Genomic DNA, 12094 nt, shown 5'->3' with positions numbered 1-12094 from the left:
CGGGCACTGTCGAGTTTACTTGATAATCCTCTTTTTTGGCCCTTGTTTTAGGTCTCTTTCAGGGATTATCTTTTGTAACTTTATCTTTTTGGGACGATTTTGTCACGTCGGGCCATGTCGAGTTACTTGATAATCCTCTTTTTTGGACCTTGTTTTAGGTCTCTTTCAGGGATTATCTTTTGTAACTTTATCTTTTCGAGCCGACTTTGTCACGTCAGGCCCTGTCGAGTTACTTGATAATCCTTTTTTTTTGGACCTTTTTTTAGGTCTCTTTCAGGGATTATCTTTTGTAACTTTATCTTTTTGGGCCGACTTTGTCACGTCGGGCCCTGTCGAGTTACTTGATATCCTCTTTTTTGGACCTTGTTTTAGGTCTCTTTCAGGGATTATCTTTTGTAACTTTATTTTTTCGGGCCGACTTTGTCACGTCGGGCCCTGTCGAGTTACTTGATAATCCTCTTTTTTGGACCTTGTTTTAGGTCTCTTTCAGGGATTATCTTTTGTAACTTTATCTTTTCGGGCCGACTTTGTCATGTCGGGCCCTGTCGAGTTACTTGATAATCCTGTTTTTTGGACCTTGTTTTAGGTCTCTTTCAGGGATTATCTTTTGTAACTTTATCTTTCTGGGCCGACTTTGTCACGTCGGGCCCTGTCGAGTTACTTGATAATCCTCTTTTTTGGACTTTGTTTTAGGTCTCTTTCAGGGATTATCTTTTGTAACTTTATCTTTTTGGGCCGACTTTGTCACGTCGGGCCCTGTCGAGTTACTTGATAATCATCTTTTTTGGGCCTTGTTTTAGGTCTCTTTCAGGGATTATCTTTTGTAACTTTATCTTTTTAGGCCGACTTTGTCACGTCGGGCCCTGTCGAGTTACTTGATAATCATCTTTTTTGGACCTTGTTTTAGGTCTCTTTCAGGGATTATCTTTTGTAACTTTATCTTTCCGGGCCGACTTTGTCATGTCAAGCCCTGTCAAGTTACTTGATAATCCTCTTTTTTGGACCTTGTTTTAGGTCTCTTTCAGGGATTATCTTTCGTAAATTTTTTGTAGGAGTCCGACTTCGCCATGTCGGGCTCTTCAAAGTTATAGTAATCCTCTTTTATAGGGCTGGCCAGGCCTCTTTCCAGGGCTTTACTTATAACTTGGGTTGTTGTGGCTGGTCCGACTCTTTGTGCCGGCCAGTCTTTAAGTTATTTTATAGCAATCCATTTTATTAGGTCCTCGTCAGGTCCTTTCTATGGATCACTTTCTATAACTTCTTGCATTATTCTGTTTTCATGTTTGCCGATTTTGTAGAATTTGGGTTTTTAGTCCTCGTTTTTATCGTGATCGCGCAGTGAATTCGATTTTCACTTTCTGTCGATATGTAGCTTTACAATCGGGTGATGAATATTTTCAGAATAATACGACTTCAGCGTTTGTAGAGAATCTTCTTAGGTTGCAGGCGTGCCATGATCTAGGAAGCTCTCGCCCGTCGAGTTCGGAAAGTTTGTAGTAGCCCTTTCCCAATACTTCTATGACTCAGAAGGGTCTTTTCCAGTTTACTGCCAGCTTTCCTTCTCCAGGTCGAGTTGTTCCTATGTCGTTTCGGATTAGGATAAGGTCGTTTTCAACAAAGGCCCGTTTTATTACTTTTCGGTTGTATCTGGAGGCCATTCGTCTTTTCAGCGCCTCTTCCCTTATCCGAGCTTTCTCTCAGATTTCTGGAAGCAAGTCGAGCTCTTCCCTTTGAAATTGGGAATTGACTTTTTCGCTAAAATGGATTACTCTGGATGATCCTTCTTCGACCTCCACTGGGATCATTGCCTCCATTCCGTAAGCTAATCGGAAGGGTGACTCCTTTGTCGTGGAATGTGGAGTCGTTCAGTACGCTCATAGAACTTGTGGGAGCTCCTCAGCCCAGGCTCCCTTTGCATCCTGTAATCTCTGTTTTATCCCTACTAATATAACTTTGTTAGCATCTTCGGCTTGCCCATTGGCTTGGGGGTGCTTGATGAGCGGATAATTTATACGCTTTTTGGCATTGTTTTTAGGTAGTTTTTAATAGGTTCAAGCTACTTTTAGGGATGTTTTCATTAGTTTTTATGCTAAATTCACATTTCTGGACTTTACTATGAGTTTGTGTGTTTTTCTATGATTTCAGGTATTTTTAGGCTGAAATTGAGGGACCTGAGCAAAACTCTGATAAAAGGCTGACAAAGGACTGCTGATGCTATTGGAATCTGACCTCCTGGCACTCAAAATGGATTTTCTAGAGCTACAAAACTCCAAATGGCACGCTCTCAATGGCGTTGGAAATTAGACATCCAGAGCTTTCCAGCAATATATAATAGTCCATACTTTATTCGGGAATTGACGACGTAAACTGGCGCTCAACGCCAGTTCCATGCTGCATTCTGGAGTCAAACGCCAGAAACACATCACGAACCAGAGTTGAACGCCCAAAACACGTTACAACTTGGCGTTCAACTCCAAGATAAGCCTCAGCTCGTGTAACATTCAAGCTCAGCCCAAACATACACCAAGTGGGCCCCGGAAGTGGATTTATGCATCAATTACTTACTTCTGTAAACCTAGCAGCTAGTTTATTATAAATAGGACTTTTTACTAGTGTATTAGACATCTTTGAACGTTTAGTTCTTAGACCTTGGGGGCAGGCCTCTCGGCCATGCCTGAACCTTCATCACTTATGTATTTTCAATGGTGGAGTTTCTACACACCATAGATTAAGGGTGTGGAGCTCTGCTGTACCTCAAGTTTTAATGCAATTACTATTATTTTCTATTCAATTCGATTTATTCCTGTTCTAAGATACCATTCGTACTTCAACCTGATGGATGTGATGATCCATGACACTCATCATCTTCCATCCGTATGAACGCGTGCCTGACAACCACTTCCGTTCTACAAGCGAAAGCTAGAGTGCGTATCTCTTGGATTCCTTAATCAGAATTTTCGTGGTATAAGCTAGAATTGATGGCAGCATTCATGAGAATCCGGAAAGTCTTAACCTTGTCTGTGGTATTCCGAGTAGGATTTTGGGATTGAATGACTGTGACGAGCTTCAAACTCTCGATTGCTGGGCGTGATGACAAACCCAAAAGAATCAAGGGATTCTATTCCAACATGATCGAGAACCAACAGATGATTCGCCGTGCCGTGACAGAGCATTTGGAACTTTTTCACTAAGAGGATGGGATGTAGCCATTGACAACGGTGATGCCCTACATACAGCTTGCCATGGAAAGGAGTAAGAATGATTGGATGGATGCAGTAGGAAAGCAGAGATTCAAAAGGAATACAGCATCTCTATACACTTATCTGAAATTCCTACCAATGAAATTACATAAGTATTTCTATCTTTTATTAATAAATTAATTATCTCTTTATATTTTCGAAAACCCAATAATCAATTATTATCCGCCTGACTGAGATTTACAAGATGACCATAGCTTGCTTCATACCAACAATCTCTGTGGGATCGACCCTTACTCACGTAAGGTATTACTTGGACGACCCAGTACACTTGCTGGTTAGTTGAGCGAAGTTGTGAGGTTATATTTAGACCATGGTATTGAGCACCAAGTTTTTTGGAGCCATTACTGGGAATTAATTTCGAACAACAATTCAAGCATAAATCACAATTTCGTCCACCAAGTTTTTGGCGCCGTTGCCAGGGATTGTTCGAGTATGGACAACTAATGGTTCATCTTGTTGCTCAGATTAGGTAATTTTCTTTTTTATTTTCTTTTCAAAAAGTTTTCAAAAATATTTTTCAAAAATTTCTCATCTATTTTCGAAAATTATTCTAAATTTTTAAGAATGAATTCTAGAGTTTCATAAAGCATGTTGAAGCCTGGCTGGCTATAAAAGCCATGTCTAAATTCTTTTGGACCGAGGCTTCAACCCATCATCACAAGAGCAAGCTAGCTATTACTAATTCATCTGCTGCTATATGCTTGATTTGTCACTTAAAGCTTGGCTGGCCATTGGCCATGTCTAGTGTTTTGGACCGGAGCTTTTACAAAAGCTTGGCTGGCTAGTAAGCCATATCTAATGCCTGGACTGAAGCTTTAGACTGACATTTGATGAACACTGGAATTCTCATTAAAAATTTAGAATTTCTTATTTTATTTTTCCTATATGTTTTCGAAAAAATATAAAAATAAAATACAAAAAAATTAGAAAATCATAAAAATCAAAAATATTTTGTGTTTCTTGTTAGAGTCTTGTGTCAAGTTTTAAGTTTGGTGTCAATTGTATATTCATCATGATCTTCAAGTTGTTCTTGATGAACTTTCTTGTTTGATCTTCATATTTTCTTGTTTTGTGTTGTATGGTGTTTTTCATGTGCATTTTTGCATTCATAGTGTCTAAACATGAAAGATTTCTAAGTTTGGTGTCTTGCATGTTTTCTTTACATTGAAAATTTTTCAAAAATATGTTCTTGATGTTCATCATGATCTTCAAAGTGTTCTTGGTGTTCATCTTGACATTCATAGTGTTCTTGCATGCATCATGTGTTTTGATCCAAAATTTTCATGCATTGAGTATTTTTAGTGTTTTTCTCTCTCATCATAAAAAAATTCAAAAATAAAAAATATTTTATCTTTTTAAAATCTTTTTCAAAAATCATATCTTTTCCATTTTTTTATCATATTCGAAAATTTCAAAAATCTTTTTCAAAATATTTTCAAAATCTTTTTCTTATCTTTACATCATATTTTCGAAAATAACATCAACAATTAATGTTTTGATTCAAAAATTTCAAGTTTGTTACTTTCTTGTTAAGAAAGATTCAAACTTTAAGTTCTAGAATCATATCTTGTGATTTCTTGTGAGTCAAGTCATTAATTGTGATTTTAAAATTCAAATCTTTTTCAAAACTAATTTCAATCATATTTTTTTAAAACCATATCTTTTAAAATCATATCTTTTCAAAAATATCTTTTCAATCTTATCTTTTCAAAATCATATCTTTTTAAAATCATATCTTTTTAATCATATCTTTTCATATCATATCTTTTTCAAACTTTAATTTCAAAAATCTTTTCTAACTTCTTATCTTTTCAAAATTAATTTTCAAATCTTTTTCAACTAACTAATTGATTTATTTGTTTGTTTTATCTTTTATCTTTTTCAAAACCACCTAACTAATTTTCTCTCTTTAATTTTCGAAATTACTAACCCATTTTTCAAAATTATTTTCGAATTTCTCTCCCCCTCATCTCTTTCTATTTATTTTATTTATTTACTAACACTTCTCTTCATCCTAAAATTCGAACCCCCCTCTCTCTGAGTTCGAATTTTCCTCTTTCGTTCCTATTCTTCTTCTTTTCTACTCACATAAAGGAACCTCTATATCTGGACAAAGAGGATCCCTATTATTATTTTTTGTTCCCTTCTTTTTCATATCAGCAGGAGCGAGGACAAGAACATTCTTATTGAAGCAGATCCTAAACCTGAAAGGACTCTGAAGAGGAAGTCAAGAGAAACTAAAATTCAACAATTCAGAGAAAACTTTACAGAAATTTTCGAAAAAGAAGAGGAGATGGCTGCCGAAAATAATAACAATGCAAGGAGGATACTTGGTGATTATACTACACCTAAGGCCAGAGAAACCTCAAAAGAAAAAAAAAAGAAAAAGGAAAGACAAAAAGCTTCCACTTCCAAGTCATGGGAGATGGAGAGATTCATCTCAAGGGTCCATAGCTCAGTAGAAGAGCATTTGACTGCACATCAAGAGAACATGAGGAATTCCCTCATCAAGAAATTCCTGAGATACCTCAGGGGATACATTTTCCTCCACATAATTATTAGGAGCACCAAAATCACTAGGGAGGAGCAACAAAGACAAGGAAGAGACATAGAAGAGCTCAAGGACATCAATGGTCCTTCAAGAAGGCGCCACCCTTACTAAGGTGGACTCATTCCTTGTTCTTAAATTTTTTTCTGCTTTTCATTTTTTTATGTTATATATTTATCTATGTTTGTGTCTTTATTACATGATCATTAGTATTTAGTAACTATGTCTTAAGGCTATTGGTGCACAAAATCTTAATCCCAATATCAAAATCAAGATTTCTTATGATCTCGTACCACTAACCAGCAAGTGCACTGGGTCGTCCAAGTAATACCTTACGTGAGTAAGGGTCGATCCCACGGAGATTATTGGTTTGAAGCAAGCTATGTTTATTTTATTATTCTTAGTCAGGATATCAATTATAATTATCAGTTTGAATTATTAAAAAAAAAGAGTGTGAAATAATTACTTGTTGTGCAGTAATGGAGAATATGTTGGGATTTTGGAGATGCTTTGTCCTCTGAATCCCTGCAACATAATGCTTACTCACTTTCATAAATGCAAGGCTCCTTCCATGACAAGCTCTATGTAGGGAATCACCATTGTCAATGGCTACTTCCCATCCTCTCAGTGAGAATGGTCCAAATGCTCTGTCACAGCACGGCTAATCATCTGTCGGTTCTCAATCAGGTTGGAATAAAATCCAATGATTCTTTTGCGTCTGTCACTAACGCCCAACCTTCAGGAGTTTGAAGCTCGTCACATTCATTCAATCCCGGAATCCTACTCGGAATACCACAGACAAGGTTTAGACTTTCCGGATTCTCATGAATGTCGCCATCAATCTAGCTTATACCACGAAGATTCTGATTAAGAAATCTAAGAGATACTCATTCAATCTACTATAGAACGGAGGTGGTTGTCAGGCACACGTTCATGGATTGAGGAAGGTGATGAGTGTCATGGATCATCACCTTCTCCATAATTAAGCGCGAATGAACATCTTAGATAGGAACACGCATGTTTGAAAGGAAAACAGAAATAATTGCATTAATTCATCGAGACGCTGCAGAGCTCCTCACCCCGCAACAATGGAGTTTAGAGACTCATGCCGTCAAAGAGTATAAATTTCAGATCTAAAAATGTCATGAGGTACAAAATAATTCTCTAAAAGTTGTTTAAATACTAAACTAGTAACCTAGCTTTACAGAAAATGAGTAGACTAAGATAATTGGTGCAGAAATCCACTTCTGGGGCCCACTTGGTATGTGCTGGGGCTGAGACTTAAGCTTCTCACGTTCCTGAGCTGTTTCTGGAGTTGAACGCCAGGTTGTAACGTGTTTTTGGCATTGAACTCCAACTTGTAACCTGTTTCTGGCGCTGGACACCAGACTGCAGCATGGAACTGGCGTTGAACGCCAGTTTACGTTGTCTATATTCGCGCAAAGTATAAACTATTATATATTGATGGAAAGCCCTGGATGTCTACTTTCCAACCCAATTGAGAGCGCGCAAATTGGACTCCTGTAGCTCCAAAAAATCTATTCCGAGTGCAGGGAGGTCAGAATCCAACAGCACAGCAGTCCTTTTTCAGCCTAAGTCAGATTTTTGCTCAACTCCCTCAATTTTAACTAGAAAATACCTGAAATCACAGAAAAATACACAAACTCATAGTAAAGTCTAGAAATATAATTTTTGCTTAAAAACTAATAAAATTCTATTAAAAACTAATAAAAACATGCTAAAATCTATATGAAATTACCCCCAAAAAGCGTATAAAATATCCGCTCATCACAACACCAAACTTAAACTGTTGCTTGTCCTCAAACAACTAGATAAATAAAAGAGGATAAAAAGAAATCAAGAAGTAATAATATCTCAGAGTTTTAAGTGAAGCTCAAATTCTAATTAGATGAGCGGGGCTAGTAGCTTTTTGCTTCCAAACAATTTTGGTATCTCACTTTATCCTTTGAAATTCAGAATGATTGGCATCCATAGGAACTCAGAATTCAGATAGTATTATTGATTCTCCTAGTTTAGTATGTTGATTCTTGAACACAGCTACTTTATGAGTCTTTGCCGTGGCCTAAGCACTTTCTTTTCTAGTATTACCACCGGATATATAAATGCCACAGACACATAACTGGGTGAACCTTTTCAGATTGTGACTTAGCTTTGCTCAAGTCCCCAATTAGAGGTGTCCAGAGTTCTTAAGCACACTCTTTTGCTTTGGATCACGACTTTAACCACTCAGTCTCAAGCTTTTCACTTGGACCTGCATGCCACAAGCACATGGTTAGGGACAGCTTGATTTAGCCGCTTAGGCCTGGAATTACTTCCTTGGGACCTCCTATCCACTGATGCTCAAAGCCTTGGATCCTTTTCACCCTTGCCTTTTGGTTTTAAGGGCTATTGGCTTTTTTTTCTTTTTCTTGATCCAATGATTCCTTGTAATTTTTTTTTCACTGGTTTTTCTTGCTTCAAGAATCAAATTCATGATTTTTCAGATCATCAATAATATTTTTTGTGTTCTTCATTCTTTCAGGAGCCAACAATTTTAACATTCATGAAATTTAAGATAAAAAATATGCACTGTTCAAGCATTCATTCAGAAGACAAAAAGTATTGCCACCACATATAATTAATTATAATTTTTCTTATTAAGAACTCGAAAAATATAAATTACTTCTTTATTCTAAAAATCTACTATTTTATTCATGTTTGATGATGATGAGAAAAATAAATTATAACTTAATTTGAAATAAAACCAAAATAGATATGCTAATTACTACTACTCCTAAATAATTTCTAAGGTAAATTTCTATAATAGCACTATCACAGAGTTAAAGATAAAATTGAAACTCAACAACCTGTATTTTGGGAAGTGAATGTTCCTCTAGTCTGTGGGGTGCTTGGTCCTTCAAGAATTAATTTCTGACGCTTCAGCTCTCTCAAGTCACGCCCTTGTTCCTCTTGTTCCCTAAGCAATTTGCAAAGCATGCTACTTTGATTATTCTGTTCTTCCTTTATTTGGTTCATAGCTTCTTGCAATTTGGAAACAGATGCCTCAAGATGCTCCCAATATTCGAATTGAGGGAGTTCTGGGAGGAATTCTTATGCTCTTCTCTTGATTGGGTCATCCTGCAACTGTTGTCTTTCCATTGATATTTTAGTGATTGGCCGCTCAACTGAGATATACTCAGTTATTCCCATCCTTACTCCAGCATCTCTGCAGAGCATAGAAATTAAGCTTGGATAGGCCAATTTGGCATCTTTGGAGTTTTTGTTTGCTATTTTGTAGAGTTCACACGAGATTAGTTGATGAACTTCTACTTCTCTTCCCAACATGATGCAGTGAATCATCACTGCTCTTTTAACAGTGACTTCAGAACGGTTGCTGGTGGGCAATATAAAGTGCCTAATGAAGTCCAGCCAACCTCTGGCAACTGGTTTGAGATCTTCCCTCTTCAGTTGATTGGGGATGCCAGTGGTGCTGGTGGTCCACCTGGCTCCAGGGATGCATATATCCTCTAGAATCTTGTCCAGGCTTTTGTTTACCCTCATCATTCTCTTATTAAAGGAGTCTGGGTCATCTTTCAGTTGAGGAAGCTTAAAGATCTCCCTATTTTGTCAGGGTGGATGTGAAAAATCTTTCCTCTGACCAAGGTTCGATAGTCATAGAGGGTTGTTCCAGTTATTCTTTGCCTGTCTGTCTGCCACAGATTAGCGTAGAACTCCTGAACCATATTCCTTCCCACTTTTGTTTCAGGATTAGCTAGGATTTCCCAGTTCCTGTTTTGAATTTGCTCTTGGATCTCCGGATATTCATCTTCTTTTAGATCGAACTTGACTTTCGGGATCACTGATCTTATACCCATTATTTTGTAGTAATGGTTTGAATGTTCTTTGGTTAAGAACTTTTCTTGATTCCAAAGTGGTTTTGGAATACTCTCTTTCTTGCCTCTTGGAGTGGGTTTTTTTCCTTTAGGAGCCATGATCTTAGTGAGTATGTTTTTGTGATCACGGATAAACACACCAAACTTAGAGGTTTTCTTGTCCTCAAGCAAAAGAAAAGAAAGGAGAGGGATAGGAGGAGAGCAAGTGTGGAATGGTGGAGGATGGGAGGGGCGCCGAATGTGGATATAAAGGGGGGAGGGTGGGTTCGAAAATAAGAAGAAAAAGATAAGATAGAAGATATGATTTATAAAAGATAAATATGATAAGAAAAATATATAATTTTAAAAAATGTTAATTATATTTGGAAAAGATAAATTTTAATTTTAATTTTGAAAGAAGATTTTAAAAAATAATTGAGTTTTGAAAAACTTAAAAAAAAAAGAGTTGGATTGGATTGGAAAAAGATTTGTCTGTATGGATTAAGATACATTTAATAATTTTGAAAAAGGGATTTTAGAAATTAGGGTTTTTAGAAATTAGGATTAAAATTTTTGGAATTGAAGGATGATATTTTGAAACATGTTTATGCAAGAAATCATGAATTGAAACATAAAAATTAGGAAATTTGTGAAGAAAAATGAATTTTACCTCCTCCCCACCATTCTGGCGTTAAACGCCCAAATGCTGCATGTTTTGGGCGTTTAACGCCCAATTGCTGCTTCTTCTGGGGGTTCAACACCTAGCTGTTGCTTCTTTCTGGCGTTGAATGCCAGGAAGTCCTTTGTCACTGGGCGTTTTTCTGAACGCCCAAGATGCTGTGATTCTGGCGTTAAACGCCCAGAAGGTTTCTGGCGTTCAACGCCCAGAAGATGCTTCTTTCTGGCGTTCAATGCCCAGATGGCTATCCTTACTGGCGTTGAACGTCCAGTGGATGCTTCTTTTGGGCGTTCAACACCCAAAATGTTTCTTACTGGCTTTTTCACACCAGTGAGCTTCCAAATTCTCTTGTAACTCTGTGAATTCAAGCAATTGCTATTTTACCTTGAAGATACTTGACATATACCTGTAAAAATCAATTAATTAACAAATAAACTTTGTAAATGGCTGGGTTGCCTCCCAGCAAGCGCTTCTTTATTGTCAATAGCTGGACTATTACTAAGCTTTAATCAAGCCTCAGTTTTGAGCATTCTTGCTCAAAATTGCCTTCAAGATAATGTTTGACTCTCTGTCCATTAACAATGAACTTTTTATTAGAATCATTATCCTGAAGCTCTACGTATCCATATGGTGACACACTTGTAATCACATACGGACCTCTCCACCGGGACTTCAATTTTCCGGGGAATAATCTGAGCCTAGAATTAAATAGCAAAACTTTCTGCCCTGGCTCAAAGACTCTGGATGACAATTTCTTATCATGCCATCTTTTTGCTTTCTCTTTGTATATTTTTGCATTCTCGACATTGAGTCTAAATTCCTCTAGCTCATTTAATTGGAGCAATCGTTTTTCTCCAGCTAACTTGGCATCAAGGTTTAGGAATCTGGTTGCCCAGTAGGCCTTATATTCCAGTTCCACTGGCAAGTGACATGCCTTTCCATACACAAGCTGGTATGGAGAGGTCCCTATAGGGGTCTTGAATGATGTTCTGTATGCCCACAGAGCATCATCCAGGCTTCTTGCCCAATCCCTTCTACGGTTAATTACAGTCCGTTCCAGGATTCTTTTGAGTTCTCTATTTGAGACTTCAGCTTGCCCATTTGTCTGTGGGTGATATGGAGTGGCCACCCTGTGGCTAACTCCATAACGAACCAAAGCAGCGTAGAGCTGTTTATTGCAGAAATGAGTGCCCCCATAACTGATTAGTACTCTAGGGGTGCCAAATCTGCTGAAGATGTATTTCTGGAGAAATTTTAACACTGTCTTAGTGTCATTAGTGGGTGTAGCAATAGCTTCCACTCATTTGGATACATAATCTACTGCCACCAGAATGTAAGTGTTTGAGTATGATGGTGGGAAAGGCCCCATGAAGTCAATACCCCATACATCAAACAACTCAATCTCCAAGATCCCTTGTTGAGGCATGGCATAACTGTGAGGCAGATTACCAGATCTTTGGCAACTGTCACAATTAAGTACAAACACTCGGGAATCTTTATAGAGAGTAGGCCAGTAGAAGCCACATTGGAGGACTCTTGTGGCTGTTCGCTCACTTCCAAAATGTCCTCCATATTGTGATCCATGGCAATGCCATAGGATCTTCTGCGCTTCTTCTTTAGGCACACATCTATGGATTACTTTGTCTGCACATCTCTTGAAGAGATATGGTTCATCCCAAAGATAGTACTTTGCATCTGTGATCAATTTCTTTGATTGCTGTCTACTGTACTCTTT

This window comes from Arachis stenosperma, chromosome 7, assembly GCF_014773155.1.
Source record: "Arachis stenosperma cultivar V10309 chromosome 7, arast.V10309.gnm1.PFL2, whole genome shotgun sequence".
Lineage (NCBI taxonomy): Eukaryota > Viridiplantae > Streptophyta > Magnoliopsida > Fabales > Fabaceae > Arachis > Arachis stenosperma.
This window is presented reverse-complemented; position numbering follows the sequence as displayed.